The sequence below is a fragment of the Rhipicephalus sanguineus genome, chromosome 3 (assembly GCF_013339695.2).
Source record: "Rhipicephalus sanguineus isolate Rsan-2018 chromosome 3, BIME_Rsan_1.4, whole genome shotgun sequence".
NCBI classification, from domain to species: domain Eukaryota; kingdom Metazoa; phylum Arthropoda; class Arachnida; order Ixodida; family Ixodidae; genus Rhipicephalus; species Rhipicephalus sanguineus.
The window spans coordinates 151,217,905-151,242,563 of NC_051178.1; positions in this window are offsets into that span (position 1 = coordinate 151,217,905).

Below are 24,659 nucleotides of genomic sequence, written 5' to 3' on the forward strand. Positions count from 1 at the left end.
TCTTTTTTTTTTTCTTTTTCGCCACTGACCCTTGCCACGTTATTGAAGAAGGCAATATCGTGCGCAGCGTGATGGTAGCCATCAGTGATGGTGCGTCAGAAAGGGAAGAAGAAAGTGACACTTTATACAGCGTCTACTTTGAAGCACGGGAGCGGAACCTTGTGCTATGATTTCACCTCTGTTCCTTCTCTTGCGTTCTGTTGTGGGAAGTGATGCACTCAACAAAGTGATCTTGACTAGCATTAGCCAAACGGAGATGACTGGAACCTACTTACGTCTTCAGCGTCTGCGCCATTAGTGGCCGACACGCTATAACTTGACCAGCTTTGGGAAATTCTCGTGCCGCTGGAAATTGACATAACTTACTGAATCACATGAGCTGAACCAACTCCTATCGCTGCTCTGTACACAGTAGCTGCCTTTTCTCGGTGCTCCTGAGTTTTTTTTTTTTTTACTCTCTGCTTTCTTTTTCTTTTCTTTAATTTTCAGGGAGGCTAAAAGTTGCAATCATACATGAGAAAGATGGAGATTGAGCACCAAGTTATTTGATTCTTGGATCAGGCAAGATGTGGGCGGATCTTCTTCGTGCAGCGACGTCCGCTTGTGGGTTGTCAGTGCTATATTTTGCTGTTGATGTTGGTGTTTGTATAGCGCTTCGTGCAGTACTGGGTCACGGGCGTGTTGAAATGTTCCGACATGGATATAAGTAGGCTTATCGCTAAGCAACACTTCGTTAGAAGAAAATTCTACATCTTTGCTGACTGCAGCATTACGATTAACAGTGCGCTTTTTGTTAGATAAGTTCCAGAGTATTCCTGGACTAAGGGACCCTCCCACCTATAGGGTGACCCCAAGCTTACGAGCTCGGGAACACTGTTTCGGCAAATAAAAGTTTATTTCATCATCATCAACTCCAAATCTAAACCCAAACTGTACAGACCGTCACAGCCGTTTGTGGCGTTATTATATCAATATATATTGTAATAACATGTGGAAGAAGTGTTCCCCGAAAGTTCGGACATGGGGTGCGATATTAATATCAGCTTAGGAACAAGAAATATACCAACTCGGAGCAAATATGGCACAAACTTTGCATTCCTCAACGCCATGTTACCAGAGCCTACTATAAGAATCACCATTTCCCCGCAATGGCGAAGCAATGAATGCGATAGCAACAAATTGGAACGTTAAACGATGAAGGCTAGCAGCGAACTCTTTCTGACCTGACCTGCTAAATTAAATTATTCACTTTCCGTGAGTAATTTAATTTAGCAGCCCAGAAAGTAGCTTCACTGCCTGCTTGCTACGATCATCTTTGCCCCGAGATAATTTCGCAAAGAAGTTAATAATAAAATAAAATTCATTTCCACTTTCCGTGGTTCATAACCGGCTGCGTTCGATAGATAGAGAATAAGCATTTATTGAGAGAGTGGTGATTGCTAAAGGTGGGCGGCCGCGTATCTTATCGCAGGAATGCTCTTGCCTGGGCCGCCGGCCGGGCCCGGGCAATTCTTCGTCTACCAGGTAGACAAATAATCCTTAGATGTGTCCTTTGAAGTGCAAAACAAACATTTCTGCACTAGATAATAATAATATCTGGGGTTTTACGTCCCAAAACCACGACATGATTATGAGAGACGCCGAAGTGGAGGGCTCCGGAAATTTCGACCATCTGGTGTTCTTTAAAGTGCACCTAAATCTAAGTACACGGGCCTCTACCATTTCGCCGCCATCAAAATGCGACCGCCGCGGCCGGGATCGAACCCGCGACTTTCGGGATGCAGCAGCCGAGCACCGTAACCGCTATACCACCGCGGCGGACATTTCTGCACTTGAGGCTTTCAGTGTTTAATTAATAATAATTGTTGGGGTTTTACGTCCCAGAGAGAGAGAGAACAAGAATAAAATAAAGGCGGGGAGGTTAACCAGGGCTGAGCCCGGTAGGCTACCCTGCACTGGGGAAGGGGGGAGGAAAGTTAGAGAGGAGGAGAGAAAGGTCACTCTCAGCCGACCTCACAGTTCCGCGTTTTGCGTCCCAAAATCATGATATGATTATGAGGGACGCCGTAGTGGAGGGCTCCGGAAATTTTCACCATCTAAAGTTCGCTAACGTACACATGAACCTAAGTACACGTTCCTCAAGCATTTCGCCTCCAGTGGTATGCGGCCGCCGCGGCCGGGATTCAATCCCGCTACCTTCGGTTCAGCAGTCGAGCACCATGACCACTAGACTACCGTGGCGGGTTTCAGTATTCAAGTCAACCTGCCTATGGAATGCCCTGTGATTCATATATTTTTACAAATATCGCTCAGCGTTTGATCGCGACCTTTGCTAACAGGCAGCCATAGGCGTATCTACCGGAGGGGGGGGGGGGCAAGGGGGGCGCTGGCCCCCCCACTAAGAAATGTTAGGGGGACGGATCCCCCCCCACTTCCTACAGTGGTCATTGTCAGCTGCAGACTGGAGAACTAACAAGTAAGGCAAAGTTTTACTTGAACGCAGCAATAACGTAACTATGCAAAAAAGTTTCCTGCAATTCTGCTTTGACGACTGTCCTCCGTGTGTCATGACCACGCATTGTAGGCTCTCTGTGGTGCGGGCTGACTATTCCACGCTTTCGCGCCTTGCGCTCGTGCATTGCAGGAGGAGGCTATCGCTCAGCAGGGGCTCTATAAGATAGCAGCAATCTGTCGTGATTTTATTTTGTTCGGCCTGGCCTGAAATTTAAGTAATCGACGACGCAGATATGGGCGGGAACCAGTAAACGTTTTATAGCCCAATCAAACACTCTCCTTTTTCAGCTAACTTAGTTTCTTTTTTTCAAAACGAATAGCATCGCCACTGCTTCATATCCAACTGCTGTGAGCTGATGAGTGTGAAGAAGTGTCGAGTATTTTAGTTGTGCCGATACCAGGAGGGCTAATAAAGATTCCCACTTTAGTTTCCGATTAGCCTGCTTCACAAGTTGCTTATCATATGGTAGCCTGCAGAGATCGCGGCGGCTTGTAACAACAAGCCAGTGGACTCAGCACATTGAGAAGCCCAGCTTTCAAGTTTGCCCCGTAGCTTGATTTACCTCACCAAGGAGATGATCAGCGTCCATGGTTTTCTGGACTAAGAAGGCTGCCCACCTGCGAAGTATTGTGTCTGCTCCTAATACTGTTTATTTCTCTCTCTACCTCTCTGTCAGCAAGGATGAGTTCACAGAGAGTTGTATACGCGCAAAAACAGCTCAAATCGTTATACTACAACTGAAAGTATCTGTTATACACATATGAATCCATCTCACTCGCTGCTATAAGTAGCCGCTGCCAATGAGATTGGTGGGCCACCTTCTTGAATTTAGTTCACAATGAGACACTGCCTGCCTATTAAAAAAAAATTAGTTATTGCTCAGCACAGTAATGCACTGCTTGTTGTGCACACTTCATTATAACGCCGCGAGTTTTCGCAGACTTGTGACGTCGTGTAACAAGGAGGCGATTATATGGCACACCAAAAGCTTTTGACGAATAGAGAAGAACCAATGTCGAACAATACGCCGTATTGAAAATGGTTAAATATTTTTTACGTAGTCATGCGTAAGTGGTAATTACGCGGTGGATCACTACGCGTCATTAGTTGCGTCGTGTTACGAGCAGGTGCTGTGAGCATGACCCAGAAAATTTCGACCAGTCATTAACAGCTAACGACCTATACGTAAGGAAACAATGCGGGGCAGTTTAACGTTATAATCGCCCACATTTTTTAAAGAAAATCTCAGCTTACGTAGCTTACGTAGGCTGTTTACTTGACGTAGCTGGAGGGGAGCAGTAAAGAGCCACTTTACCGATTTCCCGTTCACCCTCCTCCCAAGGTGGGAAAAGTAGGTGTGCAAAGAACGACATCTAGCATATAAATTCGTAGTCATTTACAATCTTATAGTATACAGAACCAGCTCACTGTGGTTTCTATAAATATTAATCGACGAAACTTGGTCTCTTTCATTAGAAGGACTTTATATTAGAGGGCTCTAACAGTAAAGAAATTGGCACTCGGCTTATTCTGAAGACTTGTGCGAAGTACTCTGCTTTGTCAGCCACATGTTTTGTTTAAGAAGTGAGAACTTACGGTACTAGAGCTCATAGCAGGTTCTTCATACTCACCGTATTTACAACGCTAAACTGAGACTGTGAAGTTTGCAGGTGGAATGCTCAGATGAAGAACAGGTTAAAGGTGGCTGTACTTTTTAAGCTTGGCAGTAAAATTTCCAGAATGTTATTAAACGCTGCTGTGTTGTCGCGGTACAGGGCGTCCCAGCTATTTCAGACATCTCTATGAATATAAAAAATCGCGTCAAATTGAGCGCAAATGCAGTTCTCTCTCTCTTTCGCTATATATATATATATATATATATATATATATATATATATATATATATATATATATATATATATATATATATATATATATATATATATATGGCGGACGCGGACAGAGTGAGCGACGCCGGCCCCCCCACTCGCGAACGAGTTGGTACGCCACTGCAGGCAGCCGTACATGCAAGTGCATAAATTAAAGAGTGTCACACTGCTATCTGTAAGGCATTTACTAATCATTTCTGTAGTGCGCTTGCTTGTCAGCTGGACATGCTGTTAATACCGCTCCACACAGCTTTTCGCGGGCTTCACGCAGTTATCGTAACGTTCGCATGAACGATCGCAATCACTTCATTAATTGTCGAATAGTATCATCTTTCTTGCCAGCCCGTCTTATTTCAGTCGAATTGATCTCATTGCAAGGGAAGGCCAAATTTATTTAAGACTGCATTCTCTTTTCTCCTGCGGTCTTGCGTTGACGGGGATCTGCTTAACAAAGTCTGAAAGTTCACAAGAAATAATTTACAGTGTGTTTCCCATTCTAACGACGAGGCACGCGGCTTTATTTCGAATGCAACAAAAGGAAATTTAGAAGAATAACCGCTATATTTTTATGTACACCGTCCGGCCGGTATGACGTGGGTGGTTTTCCATAACGAAGACGATCTGCAGGGTTTGAAGTGAAAGTAAGTGAAAGACTACGCATGCTTATTAGTTATGCGGAAGTAAATAGTGCGGGTAAGTACAGCGGACGCGCTCCACTCGATGATGAAGCGGAATAAGAAAATCATTGTTAACGGCACATGGAAGGTCGACATTCACAGCAAAAAGAAGCGGATCGCAGCGAACAGTGAAATTAAATCGTCGACTGCGCGCTAATTCAATTCCTTTCTTTTCTTTCAGAAATTACACGTGATGGTAGATTTCTCTGCAAACTGAGTCCTGAATTTTTTTAAATTTAGAAGTCAATACTCTTGACGCATGCTTAATTATGTTTCAAGTTGGACAAATAAAGAATATTTGAGGGAGCCATTGTAGCTCGAATGAGATGTACACAAGGATTAGAGACTGTATAAAAAAGAAACGGTTTTAAAGCGTAGGCCTTATATGTCTCATGAGCCAGGAAGTTTTCGAGATTACGCGAGACCAGACGATACGTCGCGAGACCTTGTCGGCGTCGTCGGCGTCGTCGTGTGTCAGCATGAATGATGCAAAAAAAAACACAAATAAGTCGGTTAAAAGTCACGTGATACCCGAGCGAATATGTCTGTGCAGTCGGCGTACCAAAACTCGCATGACATCTACGTAACATGACGCCATCGATGACGTCACCTTGCGACGTCACTAACGGCGCTTCAGTAAGCGAAGCGACCTTCGTGCTGTATATCGCTTCAACACCAACTGAGCGGTGAGAACACAACACGAACAAAGGCATGAGCCGTCTGCTGATTCTTATCAAGATAGGGCGCGCACGATCACGCCCAGCCGTTCAACGTACACAATTTTTGCCAGAGCCACGCAGCAACCCACTCCACCCTCCGGCACACTCCATAGTGCTTTCGCGCGACGAAAGACGGCCGCCATGTTTCCTCTCCGCTTGAGCCGCGACCATCAGCTGCCCTGGCACGCTTTCACTCGCACGCTTTCACTCGCACATAATACATACAACGTATGGGGCGATGTTATCGCCCTTGGACCTTTTACGGACTCTCACGGCAACGGCAAAAAATGTGCCTCGAATGTCTATACAGGGTGCCCCAGCTATCTTTAGCCAGAGTTAAAAAATATGCCGACGTACTCAATGACGACGCCACCAAATGCATGTTGCTGACTTTTGCCTGAAGTCAGACTGTTCTTATATTCTGAATAATTGCTTAATTAGGCAACTTTAATTAACTAACTTTTGAAGCAACGAAGCTGGGGAAAGCATTCCAATGAGAAAGTTGTAGATCGATTTGCAAAACGTCAGATTAGAAAGTTTCTGACTTTCTATCTATTAATATTAGCGTTTTCTGCTTGCAACAGATGCGCGCGAAATACAAAAAAAATACCACTTGACATGCCCGCTTGCGCGCCAGTGCGTGCTATGATTCTAGTGCTTTCTAACGTTCCGCATGCAAACAACCGTAGCATTTGTCCAGTCGTGCTGCCTCGACAGGGCAGCGACGATGGTGGTGGCTGTGCGACGAAAACGTTTTGCTTATCGCTTTCATGAACCGGCGCGAGGGAAGCATATCGTTTGCATGCGGTGCGTTAGTGAGCCCTCGAATCACGGCGCGCATGTCACATGTTTCTTTCCTTTTTTGTGTGTTTCGCGGGCATCTGCAATAAGTAGAAAAACACTAGTACTTAATGGATAGAAAGTTGGAAGCTGTCTAACCGGACATTTTGGAAACCGATGTACAACTTTCTCGTCGTAATTTATTGGACAGCTTCGTTGCTTGAGAAGTTAGTTAATTAAAGTTGCCTAATTAAGCAATCCATTAGGACACAAAAATAGTCTGACATACTCCAGGCAGCACTCTGTAACATGGATTTGGTCGCGTGGTCATTGAGTGTGTCGGCATATTTTTAAAATCTGGCTAAAGATAGCTGGGCCACCCTGTATAATTACTATCGCATTAAAATAAACAACGATGGTACAAAGCAACTGTTCATCGAGGTCTGCCTTGCAGAAGCTATACCTTACTTGACATAGCCCGCAGCTGCTACCTAGCTAAAACTTGAAATGCTGGCGCATGCTTTGCATGACAAAGACCCGCTCCGCTGACACGCTGTCTGGCAGCAACTCATGTAAGAGGAAAGTTGTTTGACGATAGCTTTCTTCTTGTTTGTTTTCTGTGCTTGAAAGAGTTCGCCACTGTTCCTTACTGCACTTTTTTTTGTCACATTATTTCGCGTAACGCAAGAATTTTAATGAGATGCACTGCGCTAGCTGTTTCTAGTGGACATAGAAAGGTGTCGCTCGGCGAGATCAAAGGGTCGTACGTCTGTTGTAACTTATGAGAGAGCCGGAAAGTTCTGAAGTGTAAGGGAACTCTCGAAAGTTCGGCATTGAGGAGCGCTCCGTGGAAACTTTCAGAGTACGTCCCGGATAATGAAGGGTATATAGAGTTGGAGGATGGCACAGAAGGGATCAAGGCAGGTATGACAAGTTTGCAGAGAGGCGGCGGAAGTGGTGGGTGGCAGCGACGGCTCGGAAGTTCCATAAGGAAGACTGTGAGAGAGCACTTGAGTTGCGTCGCTGGAGGTAATAATGGGGAGCTTTAATCTTTGGCACCGGCCTGCTAGTCCCCTTTAACTCTTCTCTTCTTTCTTTGTTTAGCATTTTCCATGGGAGAGCTATAAACACGCGATATAATCTTGTTGCTATGCGCTTTCTCTCCTGTGCTTTGAAAAGTGTAATCTGTAAGCAAACTTTTAATAACTCCTAAGACGCTGTTTTTCTCCCCGTGGGTTCATGGCGACAGGACACCTCTGAGTGCTTGAGCGTGCTTTCATATCGCGAAACTGAGGCTCTTAATTTCCAGCCTTATTCTTGAGTTGGCTCTCAAGGGTGGCCTGAATTTCTCTTCGACGCCCTCCAAGAGCGCTAGACCGCAAATAAAACTTAGAAGGCAAGGCGAACGGACGGTGATGTAGAGGCCGACATTCTGATGTACATATCCGACTAATTGGGTTTCATAGGCAGTGCGCTGCATGTTTACATTCTTTAACATGTATCTGCACTCACAGCAGGCTGATCAAGATGAGAGGATGGAATTGAATAACACTGCTTTTGTACTTTTCTAAATACTTTCTGTAGCTTGCGCCCTCAAAGCTTGCCCTGCTTTTTTCAGTTGCCCTGTCAAAAATGCGATCTGAGAGGGATTTTTTCGTAACGGTATTGAGAAGATTGCAGGTGATTAAAATGGTTCACAAAAACTTCTTTAGTGGACATATTACGACTGCATGTTTGTGCATTCTCTGTAAAAGCGGTTATTTACATGGGGGCAAAAAAAATCGAAGTGCCTATACTTTTTTATTATTATTATTATTTATTTGCTTCAAGTGACAACAACACGCACAGAAAGTATCCTGGAGCACTTCTTAAGAATATCAATCATGAAGAGGTTGATAAATACTTTAATCGTGGCTGAAATATGCACCATGCTCTTAAACCTGTTTAAACCTGTTTAAACCGGTCGGTCGGTCGGTCGGTCGGTCGGTCGGTCGGTCGGTCGGTCGGTCGGTCGGTCGGTCGGTCGGTAGGTCTAGGTCGGTCAGTCGGTTGGTTTATAGATGTTTTTTCAGCCTATCAAACGTTTTGTTTAATTTTTGTTTAATGCAACTCCTCTGTTTATGCAGTACACCGCTCAGAAGCTAGGCCGAAGTGCGAACGCCCACTAGGGCAAATGTGTAGTGTGGGACTTGTACGCCGAGATGCCATGACAGAAGCAATACACAATGTTGGGTTGACAAATGAATGACCAGAGTACGGGCAGGCCTACGTATGCACAAAGAAGTATACGACACGTATCTACACGCTTTTGGAGATGCTGTACCCCTTGTTTCACAATGGCAGAAAAATGATTCTTGAGAATCAGCGGAGATTGGCGCTTACCAGCGGCTAATATTCTACCCTGTATATTCTACCCTCATGTGTTTCTATATTCGCTTTGAATGAATATTTGATTTGATTTGATTTGATGTACCCAGTGACCGAGTGACGGCATAGTAGAAGTATAAGAAAATTAAGAAAATTTACGGAAGCTGCTGGGCATCATGCGTTACTGTAATAATGTGTTGTGTGCTTAGAGATACCCATATACACCGTCACAGTGGGCACGAATGTTTTTGTTGTAATATTATAATTTACTGGGCTAGAGTTGGTGCCAGCACATGGAGAACATTGTCATACAAAAATTACAAGCTGTAGATGAACAACATATGATAAATCGACGAACGAAGCGTGAAACCCGACATAAAAGGAAGAAAGCATTACTGTGAAAGCCTAGTGTGCTCGAAGATGAGCACCGGCCCTCATTGAGGACGCTGAAAAATAGAAAGTTTAGCAACCGATGATGATTTTATGTTGTGTTTAATGGCGCAAGGGCTAATTATAGCCAAATCGTCCCAGTGTTGTATTCTATGAGCAATGGTGTTATCAATGATTATCATGTTTAGCAACCGAAGACATGAAGGAACGGAGAAGGTAGCCAAGGAAATGAAGAAAATGGTGACGCGAAATATAGTCTAAAGTGGCAGTACGACAAGCAGGACGGCAAGGTAGGCATAACATACAAAAAAGATGTTTCCGCAGGTCGCAGATCAAGAGCAAACCACGACGTATATAACGAGAATAGAAATCGTGACCTCTGAAGCATCTAGCGCGCAATGCGTCCTTTTCATAGATGCTCCTTTCTTTTTCATCATGACTTGAACCTGAGGTTCAGCGAGATCTTGAATAGGACCGTCGACGAAACCAATGAATAGGAACTGTTCGTGAGAGTCGAGGATAAGCAAACAAAACGTACCCCTCTAAGGAAATTAACTTTCGTCTGGAGGAACTTGAAACCTTTTTTTTTCTTTCTTATTCTTACTTGTAAGCTTTATCTTTTCTTATTTTTTTTTCTTCAACATGTCTTAGTTTTTGCCTCTCGGCTGTTGGCGTATGCGCGAAGGAGAATTTTTTTCCCCCATTTTTTTCCGCTATACCGTCGTGGTTGTTACATCCAAAAGCCACCTGAGCGAGTTCGGGTGAGTTGGCAAAGATGGAAGCGCGAATGTTGCGGTTAGCCTCGAAAGGACATGCAAACTTAAGGGCAAGGCAACCTTTAACTCTCGTGGGAAGCGCGTCACTTCTTTCCTCTTTTTCATTTTTTTAATATTACGGGTGCTTTGCGGTGTGGTAAAAGAATCACTTGCTGCATATGGTGCATATGCGAAAGCGATGTGCTGTCAACAGACCACTCATAGGAACCCAGTATGCGAGTTTGGGCTATAGTTGCTTGAGTATTACGAATGATAAAGCAGCGTGAAAGGACAAAAGGCGGATGCATGGCGCACGTGGCTCCTGTTCTTTTTCTGCGTTTCTCCTCGCATTTGTGAAATACACCTATCTGTTCGAAAGCCAAATAATGCTTTGTGAGATTTTACGTGTCAAAACCACTATATGATTATAGGTCACGTTGTAGTAGATAGTGGAGGGCTTCGGAAATTAGGCAATCAGGTGTCCTTTCACGTGCACTGACGTACGGCACTGTGCACGGGCCTCTAGCATTCCACCTCCATCGAAATGCGACCGCCGTGGCCCGGATCGGACCCGCGACTTTCGGGTCATCAGCAGATCATTTCACCGGCCGTTTTTGGCGCCGTAGTTGTCCGCCGCCGCCGCCGCCGCCGCCGTCGCCGGTGTCCGTAACCAGTATCGCTCGAAATAAGAAAAATAACGAAATAAGAAAAAAACTCCAGGATGGAACGAGGTTCGAACCTGGGCCCTCTGCGTGGGAGCCCAGTATTCAGCCTCTGAGCCATTCCGGTGCTTGGAACTCCTATGCAAAAAGGTCCTATACAGACTTCATGTCGGGAAGGAACCACATTAGCATATGCAATATAGCGTGGTAGAGAGTAAAATAAGCACCAAGCCTCGCGCAACGCATCGCACAACGCGAATTCTGTAACCAGGCGTCACACAATGCTAATTGCGCAATGAGTAGGTTGTTGAATGCTTCCAACCCATTACAAAGGACTCTGCCATAATTCTTCATCGTCGTCAGGCACAGCATCAACAAAGTGCGCATAATGCCTTACATGCGTTTAGCAGGTACCACGGCTCTTCGTAGAATGACGAAAAATGGCCCAGTGCCAGCTGCCCTACTTCTCAAACATTACAATGATTTATAGCGTAGTGGGTTCCTCGCAAGTGCACTTATAGTGGTTGCCAAGGAAGCCCATAAGCGCATGATCAATTTCCTCGGGGTCTCAGATAAATTACAGTGATTTCGAGCGTAGTGGGTTTCTCGCAAGTGCACTTGTATTGGTTGCCAAGGAAGCCCATAAGCGGATGTTCCATTTCCTCGGGGTCTCAGTAAAATTACAATGATTTAGAGCGTAGTGGGTTCCTCGCAAGTGCATTTGTATTGGTTGCCAAAGAATCTCATAAGCGCATGATCCATTTACTTGGGGTCTCACTAAGTTCTTCACCCCAACCCGTCTCTCTCCCACGGCAACGTATGTTATACAGCATGACGGGAGAGGGAAATAGCAACCGGGCGTCACCCACTGCAAATTACATAACTGCTGGGCCGTTTAAAGATATCAACGCATTACAAAGGGCTGAGCCATAATTCTTCATCGTCATCAGTCGCCGCGTCAACAAAGTGCACATAATGCCTTACAGACGTGCGGCTGGTGCCTCGCTTCTCCGCAGAATGACGAAAAATGGCTTAGTAGGTGCTTCCCAACTTCACAAAAATTGTGATTTATGGCGTAATATGTACCTTGCTAGTGTACTTGTATTAGTAGCCCCAAGAGAGCTTACAACGGTGCTTTAGAAACGCCGCTCTTCCAGCTTTCGCTGTGACTGTGCTGCGGTTTCAGCGCAGGCCTGGGGTTTTTTAACTAAAGCTTTGTTTGCGCTTCTGTCCTATCGTTCACATTTCTCCTTCTGCTTTATCATTTCTAGCTTGTAAGTGGCCCCCATCCGGCGGTACGTGGGCCAACGGAGTGTTGGACGTGCTTTCCTTTGTAGTTTTGTTCCAATGTATTTCCTCCATAAACTTCCACTTCTGATTGACTTTGTAGATCAGCTATTGGTGCAATACTTAGTTCAAAACTTAGAATAGCAGAGAGCTGAGCTGGTTGGCAAGTATTCATTCTAAAAAGACAGGGCGCGCAAACAAGGACACAATAAAGAAACCTGAGTTGTTAGTCAATGTTTGTGGTGTCGTGGCTTCTTTCTTGTGTCCGTGTTTGCTGCACGTCCTGTCTTCTTAGAATGAATGCTTAGTTCAACTATGTTATTTACATTCCAATGTCATGACCAAAGAGCTCACTTGAAGAAGGAGGTCTGCCTCTCACATTAGCGAAGAGAGGGACAACGCTTCGAACGCACCACTCTCGGTTCACGTCAGCCGCGCGAGAAAATTGTGCTTCAGTGTATCTCCGTGAACAAAAGGCATGCGGCATCTATACTATGTCAGTGTCCTCGTCCTAGCTGAGGCTTGGACCGGCAGTCACTTCCGACGCAGCCCATGCCGTATTGTATTGGTGTATACACACAAAACCACCTGGACAAGCCATTATTAGAGGGGCGTCGATGTGAAATTCAGTCGGGCGCGCCGCTATCCCGAGCAGGGCGGCCGCCCACTAATGACCTGCCCCTGGCACGTGTGAATGGCGGTTCACTAATGCAGCCACCCTTACCGCTCTTGTTCAGCAACCGCTTCACGCCAGCGTATATAGGCGGATCGATCTTAGCGCTGTAATCAGGTGGCACGACTAGGGGAGCGGCGTTACCTGCATCGCTAACGAACGAAGGAAACTGAATCAAAACGGAAAGTTGGTCGAGTTGGTAGTTTGCTGAGGGCATCGTTTGCTGAGGGCAGCGCGATACGGCGTGCGGGTGGTCTTTTCCGCAAACAACTCGTTGAATAAGATGTGTAATCTAGTAAATAAACCTAGATCGGCGGGCAAAGATACATGCACTATGAAGCACAAAATGCAGTTCGTGCCATGCACGATGGGGGTAGTTTATGCAATCACACTGTCATGTGCAAGGAAGTATTTTGGGCAGACGGGACGGTGCATTAATGTTCGTCTCAGGGAGCACCACTCAGCCGTCAAAAATCACACCAGCACGAACTTAGCTATACATTGTAGAACGTGCCATTGTGAGCCAATGTTTTATGAAACACGAGTAATATACAGAAATTTTAACCAAACCTTTCGCGAAATTGTGGAAGCATACCACATACATATAAATCAGAGCGCATGCGTCAGCCAGACATCGGTTGCTCTGCATGATAAAGAAGTGCAGTTTTTGAAACATGTAATCAAATGAATCCCTATCACGACAGACACGCGCCACGTGATCATTTTTTTGTGTGTGTACTTATTTACTGCATGTGTGATGAAATAAATCAGTTGTCAGTCAGCGCTTGTTTGTGTACGTGTCTCTCAGTCCTCAGTCCGGGTCGCGCTGCCCTCAGCAAACGATGCCCTCAGAACGAAGGAAGGCTTGGGACTGTCTGCATTTGTTCGAAGGCCCTTTGTCGAACGTGAACAGTAAAGAACGACAGCAGTTCCTGTCCCTTTGTTCTTACTACGGCTAGCTGCCTGTTTTGTGTTCAGGAGGCACAAAGCCCACACTTAGCGTTCTTTCACAAGAGAACCCACGACCACTTGTTTGCCCGGTCTCTAAAAGGGCTTCAGCCGGGCACTCAAAGCGGAGCCATTCTTGCATCTGCGCGTGAGAAGGATTTCTACGGTATGCATCTAGATACTTGCAGCAATGTAGCGTACTGCATTTGGCAGCTTCTTTTTTTCTTTTTTATATCGGGAGAAGCGCCGATTTTATGGCACAGGAAAACTGGCAGAAAATGAGTAAGAAACCTGCTTCATTCACTAACTTGGGAGCTGCGGTATTACAGTATATATATATATATATATATATATATATATATATATATATATATATATATATATATATATATATATATATATATATATATATATATATATATATATATATATAATATATATATATATATATATATATATATATATTTCCCGACGTGGTCCGATTTCAAGACCGCCATCGTCGACGTGTTTGGCCGCCCTGCCGTCCGTAAGCTGCAAGCCGAACAGCGGTTACGTGAACGGGCACAACAGGCCGGTGAATCTTTCACGAGCTACATTGAAGACATCCTTGACTTGTGCAAAAAAGCCGACGCGAGCATGCCGGAGTCTGACAGAATCAGGAATGTTATGAAAGGCATCGACGACGATGCCTTCACCATGCTGCTGGCCAAAAACCCTCGCACAGTGGCAGAGGTCATCACGCTGTGCCAAAGCTACGAGGAGCTGCGCCGGCAGCGCTTGATGACCCGTCGACCGCCATCACGCGATGCTGATCTCGCGGGCTTGTCGGCCATTCCCGACCACTCCACCTTGCTCGCCGAAATCAAGTCGTTCGTGCGTGAGGAAATTGCCCGTCAGGTCTCTCTCCTGGCTTTCGCTCCACCGCAGCATGTTGACCAGCCGCCAACTGCCCTTCTGCCTCCTCTCCACCGAGCGATTCAGCAAGAAATCGCAGAGGTCATTCCTGAATACCACCAACCGCCTCCAGTGCATGCGCCACTAAGCTACGCGCAAGCTGTAGCCAGGCCGCCCCCAGCGATTCCTGTGGCTGCATCGCGAAGTTACGCCGAAGCCGTCGTCGGACCCCAGGCTTTCGACGCGGCTGTGCCGCCTACGTACGTCGACGTCGTCCCCAGGCCCCGACTTCTGCCCACAATGCCCTCGTATCAGCAGCCGTCTCGTCCATCCCGTTCTGCGACATGGATGGGGCCCGCGAACCGCTGGCGCACTTCCGACAACCGCCCCATCTGCTTCGCGTGCGGTTACGCCGGTCACGTCGCACGCTACTGCAATCGCATGGAGCCGCCTCGGTTCGCATCAGCCCTCCCCAGCCAATCAAGCCGACCTTATTATGATCAAGCGCCGCCTATGTCACCGACGTCCCCGCAACATCTACCCGCCGGTCACCGTCTCCACGACGTCGCTCACTGTCGCCGATGCGGCCACGTCCGGTCTCAAGTGACCAGGAAAACTAGTCGTCGCAGTCCACGAGGCAAGGGCTGCGACGCTATCGAACTGCGAAAGCCCTCAGCGAAGCCCATCGAACGTGATAGACGTGTTTGTGGACGGTGTTCGCGCATCTGCCCTTATCGACACTGGAGCCGCCGTATCCGTCATGGACGCCAAACTTAGCCGATTACTGCGAAAAGTGACGACGCCACTTTCCGGTCTCTCCCTCCGTACAGCCAGCGCCCAAAGTATCCACCCTACAGCGGTGTGCACCGCCCGCGTCATTATTCAGGATGCTCTCTACGCCGTCGAATTGATCATAATTCCTGCCTGCTCTCACGACGTCATCCTAGGATGGGATTTTCTCTCCCTCCACGACGCCGTCATTCATTGCGCACCAGCCGAAATAGAGCTCGCACCGTTCTCTGATTGGACGCCGGCAGACAATCCATCCGCTGCGGGCAAGGTACATGTCAAAGACGACACCAAGGTGCCTGCAAACTCGTCAACGGCGGTGTCAGTCTACTGCGCAAGTCTCTCCGACTCCGTTGCGCTCCTCTCGCCATCTGACCGTGTTTCCACGAGGAAAGGCTTGCTGGTGCCTTTCGCGACCGTGCAAGTCACTCAGGGCAGCACCTCTATTTTTGTTATCAATCCATCACCGTACAGTGTCACGTTGGTGCAAGGGGAATGTCTCGGTAGCGTGGAACCCCTCGAAGACGCACAAGTTATGGACGAACCAGATGAAATGCACTGCCACAGTTCCAGTACGCTCGGTGCTGTTTCCACGTCTGGTTCATCACCCGCTGATGTATTTGGTTCCTCCATTGCTGACAACCTTACGCCAGTCCAGCGTTCCCAGCTTCTGGGCCTGTTGGAAGAATTTCGCTCTTCTTTCGATGTCGCTCAAACTTCTCTCGGCCGCACGTCCGCCGTTACGCATCGCATCGACACTGGCACCCAGCCGCCACTGCGGCAACGTCCATATCGCGTATCTCCCACAGAACGCCGTGTAATCAACGAGCAAGTCGACGAGATGCTTCGCCGCGATGTTATTCGACCTTCTAACAGCCCCTGGGCGTCTCCTGTCGTTCTTGTTGCGAAGAAGGACGGTTCTGTGCGGTTCTGTGTGGACTACCGACGACTTAACAAGATCACTCGCAAGGACGTGTATCTACTACCGCGAATAGACGACGCGATTGACAGCCTGCAAGGAGCAGAGTTCTTTTCATCTCTCGATTTGCGCTCAGGGTACTGGCAAGTACCTATGGCTGATGACGCTCGACCGAAGACCGCCTTTGTCACGCCCGACGGCTTGTACGAATTCAACGTCATGCCGTTTGGGCTGTGTAATGCGCCCGCCACCTTTGAGCGCATGATGGATAGCGTTCTGCGCAACCTGAAATGGCACACATGCTTATGCTACCTCGACGACGTCGTTGTTTTCGCTCCGGACTTCCCCACACATCTTCAACGCCTGCGGCATGTTTTGACGCGTTTGAGCGAGGCCGGTCTACAATTGAATCTCAAGAAGTGCCGATTTGCAGCACGGCAGCTGACAATACTCGGTTACGTCGTGTCCAAGGACGGTATTCTCCCCGATCCCGCCAAGCTTCGGGCCGTGACCGAGTTCCCCAAACCTACGTCCGTCAAGGAACTGCGCAGTTTCGTAGGACTGTGTTCCTACTTTCGGCGCTTCATTCAAAACTTCGCGACTATCATATCGCCGCTGACGAAGCTCCTCGGAAGTACTGGGCCGCTCAATTCGTGGTCGTCAGAGTGTGACGAAGCTTTCGCGAAGCTCCGTCGTTTGTTGACGTCGCCTCCCATACTACGCCATTACGACCCTACGGCCCCTACTGAGGTACACACAGACGCCAGCGGTGTTGGTCTTGGCGCTGTCCTTGCGCAGCGCAAGCCAGGGTTCCCTGAATATGTCGTGGCATATGCAAGTCGTACGCTTACCAAAGCCGAGACCAATTACACCGTCACCGAAAAGGAATGCCTGGCGATCATCTGGGCCCTTACGAAGTTCCGACCTTATTTGTATGGTCGCCCATTTGATGTCATCACCGACCACCATGCACTATGCTGGTTGTCATCATTGAAGGATCCATCAGGCCGCCTCGCCCGCTGGGCACTTCCCCTACAGGACTACGACATCCGCGTGCTGTACCGCAACGGACGCCAGCATGCTGACGCCGACGCACTCTCGCGCTCCCCCTTGCCTGACGACAATACCCACAGCTCAATGTCTCACAATACCGTTTCTTCCATCGACATTCACACCATCGCTACCGAACAGCGCAAGGATCAGTGGATCGCTTCACTGATAGACTTGCTCACTGATCCATCGGCAACACCATCCACTCGCGCGTTGCGTCGTCAAGCCCATCATTTCGCCATTCGCGACGACCTCCTTCACCGACGCAATTACAACGCCGACGGCCGCCAGTGGCTACTAGTAATACCCCGCAGTCTCCGTTCTGACATATGCGAATCATTCCACGCTGATCCGCAGTGTGCGCACTCTGGGGTATCGAAAACATACCACCGCATTCGCCAACGGTACTTTTGGCGAGGGATGTACCGCTACGTGCAGAAGTTCGTTCGCTCGTGCATCGATTGTCAGCGCCGTAAGACTTCAACGCATCAGTCACCAGCATGTCTACAATCTTTACCTTGCCCTGACCGGCCGTTTGGGCGCGTTGGCATCGATTTGTATGGGCCACTTCCTCTGACGTCGGCTGGTAACCGCTGGGCCATCGTCGCGGTAGACCACCTTACGCGATACGCCGAAACTGCCGCCCTCCCAGCGGCTACAGCGCGCGATGTAGCCTCCTTCCTGCTCCACCGGTTCATGCTGCGCCACGGTCCACCCCAAGAGCTGCTCAGCGATCGAGGCCGTGTCTTCCAGTCGGAAGTCGTCGAAGCCATCCTCAAAGAGTGCAACGTTGTTCACCGCAAAACTACTGCCTACCACCCGCAGACGAATGGCCTCACCGAACGCTTTAACCGCACGCTCGCCGACATGCTCTCGATGTACGTCGCCGCCGATCACACAAATTGGGATTCGATTCTGCCTTTCGTCACCTACGCCTACAATACCGCCCCTCAAAGCACCATTGGTTTCTCACCCTTTTTCTTATTGTACGGCAGGCACCCGTCGCACACCATCGACACAATCCTTCCATACAAGCCGGATCGATCTGAGTGTGCACCTATTTCTGCCACAGCCAGACTTGCTGAGGAGTGTCGCGAGCTCGCCAGGACCTTTACTACGCAGGACCAAGAGCGTCAGAAGAGCATTCGCAGTGCCACCAACACTTCTGCACTCACGTTCCTCCCTGGAGCGCTCGTATGGCTTCTCGGTTCCTACCACTGGAACTGGCCTCTCTTCCAAACTACTACCCAAATACGAAGGCCCCTACCGTGTCGTCGAACGCACATCCCCGGTCAACTTTGAACCTATTGAACCATCTTCGGACATGCGCCGTCGAGGGCGCGACATTGTCAACGTGGAGCGCCTCAAGCCCTACCATGACCCGCTCATAGTGACCAGTTGTTAGGTCGCCAGGCGGCTCCCTTTTCGTACCCGGGGTAATTGTAGAGAAGCATTGGAACGCTCTAATGGGTCGTCCTCTCGAGCGCCTCCTAGTGGGTCGCCCTCTTCGCCTCTTCTCGTGGAGCACGCCCCTCGTGCTCGTGCTCGTGAGAGTCTGCGAGTCAGCGCTCTGTCGTTGTGCATCGTCGCCGTCCATCCCGCCGTCAATAAACGCCTTAACAATATATATATATATATATATATATATATATATATATATATATATATATATATATATATATATATATATATATATATATATATATATATTGTCACGTGGTCGTGACGTCGACGAAGACAGCAGTCGGCCTTTGCAGGGTGAAACTGTTTATTTGGCCGAACTTGTGGCCTGAAATTGAGAACTAGAACTACAGCAATACACGCTGTACAATGATAGCGGCGAACAGGGCGTCGTCCGTCGATCAACTGACAAGCGGTCAAGCGTGTCGGCTTTTATACAGGCGCTATCGAACTTTCCAGCGATATCGCTGGTGGTTGCGCAATCTCTAGAATGAGCTCGAGCGTTCGCGTCCTGCGCGCAATCTTAACAAAATCATCTACAATAATCGTGAAGCTTCTCGAAGAATGAGGCGCGGTTTACGCTGAGCGTTGCCGACAGCCTTTGTGGGCGAATGCAGCAAAAGTGATAAGAAACGTATATATATATATATATATATATATATATATATATATATATATATATATATATATATATATATATATATATATATATATATATATATATTGTGGGAATCGAGCGCGCCCTCCCCTTTGGCACTTCGCACTTCGTTCCCCAGCTAGCGCGTGTGTTGGCCCCACGCGGCTCGAGCGCCGGGAACCGCCGTTAATCGGCAGGATGGCGACCACGGTGGCCAGGGTTGCCAGATCGTCGGAGAGAAAAAGAGCCACGAAATTAAGCAAAGTAGCCAGAACAGTAGCCAACTAGCAGTCCTTACTTTATTTTGGAGCCAGAAAAGTAGCCAAACGTGATTTCAGTTGAGCTGAATTATCACTACTTTCTGACACTTAAATATACAAAAATATACATCCCAGAAATGTTTATCATATCACAATAGAGCGAAAAAAAAAAAACCAAGTGACTTCCTGGAGGCGGTTCTTCCTCGAGAGTCAGCTGTGTGTGTAGTTCTCTGCGTCGCTGCAGTTTGCTGCCCCGACGTGGGAAAACGGTGCTATATAGAGGGAACCGCTGAAATGACTGCAACCTTTACGACATTACGCCAGAATATTTTATAGCGCACTTTACGCAGGTGATTGTACTACAGTTAAAATACCACGCTTGGCCTCGAGCGTCAGCTTGATACCACTATGCGGTAACAAGTGAGGCTCTAAGTAGTCGCTCTTTATGCTCGCCAGTCCTCGAACATTACTTGTAGAATCGCACTGTATGCGGATGTTTCACATATGAGAGCAAAGGAGAATCTAGCAAACGAGATACATACTACACGCGTGATAATTACACCACAGTCACGTTCCCTGAGCATGCTTCGCATAACATCAAAGGTACGTTGGATATGCCGAATTTTTTCTATATACATCTGAGTAATGTCATGCTTAATTGAAAACGCACATGATAGAAAATTGTGGCTTTAATAGTGAAAACGATTAGCTTTTAAGAAATGTGTGATTGTGATGCAGTTTGAGGTTTCTCATAATTTTGATACGGTCTGTGGAATAACTAAGGAAGCACTGTGTGAATCTTGGTCATTTGCTCCAGTACCTTCACACATTATAATGCAGCTGCGTGACGCATGTTACAACGTTAAAGAAGTTTGCTTTCGGTTTTCTTGGCATAATTAGCTGTATAGTTAAGTGCTGGACGAGATAAAAGCGCATGTGTTTTGTCTGTTGTTTCCTAAGCGGGCATACACCATAATGTGCATTGTTTTACTGTTTAGGGTGTTCAATAAAACAAGAAGTCTGTTTTATGTTGCAAAAGCCTTTATTTCGTCTGTGTTAACAGATCACACAAACAACAGCTTAGACGCATGCACGTAAGATACGCACGCAGTGCATCGCGTGCGCGCACAGTAATAAAAAAAGGGTCTGTCATGTTCAAATAAAATAGAACACTCGACGTAACAAACGTCATGGCTGTCTAGTGCAGCAGCGTCGGCAGCGCAAAAATATCAAACGAGAATGAAAAATGTATGCAAAAATAGCAAGTAGCGTTCGCTTTGCTCAAGGCTTCTATGAGCCGCGCGCACCCACTTTTCGTCAACGATCGCCGTAAGTGGCGCCACCTGTGCAGCTCAAACCAGCAGCGCCCGAAGCGGATAGCAGGTAGAAAGCCTCAACGAATACCCCGCTAGCTACGTTAGCGTGCCTAATCTATATGATTCCTAGATGAATATGACAATCGTGGCGGCCGTGACACGTTTCGGGCGCACGCAATTGCTTCCGGTATACAGAGTACACAAAAGTCATTACACCGAGGGAGACGCAGCCGGCATTGCAAATGCAAACGTATTTTGTAGCGTTAGCGACACTGGCCTAGCCGAGCCAGTTTCGCGTGGCTCCTCAAGAGCCGGGCTGCGCATGCGCGAGGATCAGTGATGTCACACAGCTGGCGCATCGGAGCCGGCATCTCCCGCGTACTCCGCCGCTGCCGCGCGCGACTCGCTGCCGCCGGTCTGCGCTTTCCAGAGGAGTGACGTGGTAGCCGAGGTAGACGTACTGGCGCCGGCGCGCGCGCAGCTATTCGCCTTCGCTGTGCAGTCGCCTTCTAACACTGCGCTGGAGCCGCTTGATAGCGCCTCTGACTGGCGTTTGCCACTGTGGTTTAGCCATGGAGAAGGAGAGCGCTAATGCTGCTCAACGGCGCAGAAGAGCGGAGAAGCTTAACTCATCGGATCCCGAAGTAGTTGTCTGGCAAAATAAGTATACATGTGCCACATAATATGTATACCATGTGTGTGTCATTGGAGCAGCAGTAAGCATGATAATCAAGCTAATCCTAGGCAATCAGGAAAGCTAAGAACAATCAACTGAGCCTTTGCTAACGCTACGTTACTCTGGCATAGCCAAGCTAAGCCACTGCAACATTTTTTATAGTTGCGCTAGGTTTTAGCGTATATTAGCTGTTGATGCCAGTGCCCGAACAATAGCCAAAAAGTAGCCAAGTAGCCAACATCAAAAAGTAGCCAATTTGGCGTAACGTAGCCAGATCTGGCAACCCTGACGGCGGCAGCGCCAGGCCTCTTTGTCTGGTGCGTGCCATGTGTCGGCTCAGTGCTGGGCAGTATCGAAGATACATGTATCTTAGATACTATCTTAGATACTCTTTGGGTATCTTGTATCTGTATCGCGATACGTCCAGCAAAACGAGTATCTGTATCTGTATTTCCGATACATTCGGTAATGTATCGAGTATCTTAAGCTACAAGATACTTCTATAGAAATACCACCGAGCGAAACAAGAACGCCGGCTGCATTCCGCTTCTCAAGCTGATACTGAAGCCACCAGAATAAAACTAGACGACAGTGTCATACTTTTATTTTTCCGCCCGAGTGCTTCAGCGAGCAGACGCTATTAGGTCTACGCGTCCCCATTGATGGAGCAGTCACGTGATGGCAATCGGGCCATCTCAACAAAAACTAGCGCGCAAAAGTCTACGCGCATCCGACCTTTTTTTCTCGATGTTTACTTTCTTTTTAGTTGTGTCAGTGCTATGACATTTGTTCGTGACCACGGTACTGTGTTTCGTACTCCAATGCGTGCGGCGTCTTCCGCTCAAATTCTGATGCCGCTATAGTGTCGTTATCGAAGTTTTTCTCGCGTTGTGCTTCGTTTGCAGTCTCAAGAATGCAAGAATGGGGTTGCTTTGCGTCTCGCTGCTTTCACACATCAGCGATTTGCGACAGCTCGTGGATGTAAGCTTCACTTACATACGATGAGATTCACTTGTATATACAAATGAGATAACAAAACCGTCGCACCCTCGTTGTCGATGCTATATGCAATAGAACGAGCATTTATTTAACAGAAGATATTTTGGCGTACTGTATTTTCGTTCTTCCTGCTAAATTATCTAAGAAATTCTTTTAATGATAATTTGACCGTTTTCACAGTGCTCTCTTTGCTGTCCTCCGTTTGCATCCCCCCCATTACCTGGGCTTCTGTATAGTTTTTGCCCGTCCATTTACTGTAATATGTCTTTTGTAACCTGTTGCTAAATTGCTTCTCTGCTTTAACTGCCTGCTTCATTGCTACTATTCACATATATAAATTCTGTGTGAATTTACTGTTATGTAAAGGCGATGATGAGGACAAAGGTAGAATAATCTGAGCGGGCCGTAACAAAAGTTCTGCTTACGATTTAATGGAAAGAAATTAGAACAGCGCGGCATCTACATTTCCCACTGTTTCGCATTTCTTTTCAAGCGATTGTAGCATAGATGGTAATAAAAAGCCTGTACAGTCTTCCATGATACAATCAAGAACCATTCCAGCATCTTTTTATTGTCACCAAGGTCGCAGCGCTCTTCATGTTTCTTTCCATCCCCACTGTACATGCTACGTAGTGGCTTTTTGCGGCGTTTAAAGAAAGCCGGAGAAATATTACCACGTTACTGCCTTCGTGGGCTACCGTACTGCAGCGCTCTCAAATGTGCATCGAGCGCAACAACCGGCGAGTGGACCGCGGCAAAATGAGCGGCCGCTGCTCTAAGCATCATCTCCACAGTGCGTCCGCATTTCTAACTGCCGCACACGGCAAGTAAACGCCATCGTCCCTGAGAAGCGATAGGCTGACTGTTCGCGCGCCCGTTGTTTCGGTGGAAGCACGTTTGAGAGCGCTGCCGTACGGTAGCGCATGAGCGCAGTCACGTGGTTTGATTTCCTTCACCACGCAGCATGTACGTTGCCAAAAAAGTTTTATCGATCATTTTTAAATGCGCTCTATTACGTGACGAAGCGCACTTGGCCCTAAAGGGAATATTGAAAAATGTAAAAATACTACAACGAGCGCCACATGACGGTAGACCATATGCCGTCGGTCTCATTCAGTCGCGGTTAACCACTTCTTTCTTTAAATATTTGGTTCTGCTTACGTGAAACAACGTGTATACTTATTCACTTTGATTGTTTAATACGGAACCGCCCTGCTGTTTCACTTATATTCGCGTTCCTTGTTTAGGTCACAGTACCTTCTTTTTTACTTTTTGAAATTAGCAGGTAGCAGAGCTAGAAGTCGCAAGAGTGTGAATAGCAGTGATATACTGCGACGCTTTGTGTCGATATACTATACGTCTGAGACGTTCCTGGGTGGCACAACTCTTCTCGGAGAAGAAATGGTGCAAGATTGCACGTTAGTGAATACGTTGCTAAAGAAAGCTTTACGCCAGCTGATAAGTAGAATATGAAAACTCATTGTAGTTTTATGTCCTCAATGAATTTTGAGCGCTGACTCTGTATAGTTATCGCCTTCACACGATGCATGACAAGAAATATCGCTACCAGCGCTGCTGCTCTACACCTGTCGGGTGATGCGGTATTGCGAAAACGGTAATACGCTTATGGACAAGGTAAGACTGCACAGCGGCAATCGCGAGATCGTGCGGAGGCTTCTTAATGGTGTTCTTGCAAATACATGGAAACCCGCTAGTTGATCGCCAAGTAGAGCAGCGACACCCATCAATTACAAAAGTGTCAAGCAAAAACCACTGACAGCGCAGCGTATAAATAGCTATCATGTTAGACAGCGAAGCAAATCTGAATAAGTTGTTTCGGAATGAAACTAGTATACTTTGAGCAAGAAGGACAGAACTTTCGAGATACAAACAGGCATTTCAAAAAAATTATACAGAGTTGCTCGCATTAAGAAATTTTCGAGTAAACATTTTTGTACATAGGTATTTGCTGCTTCATTATATCGATATATAATAG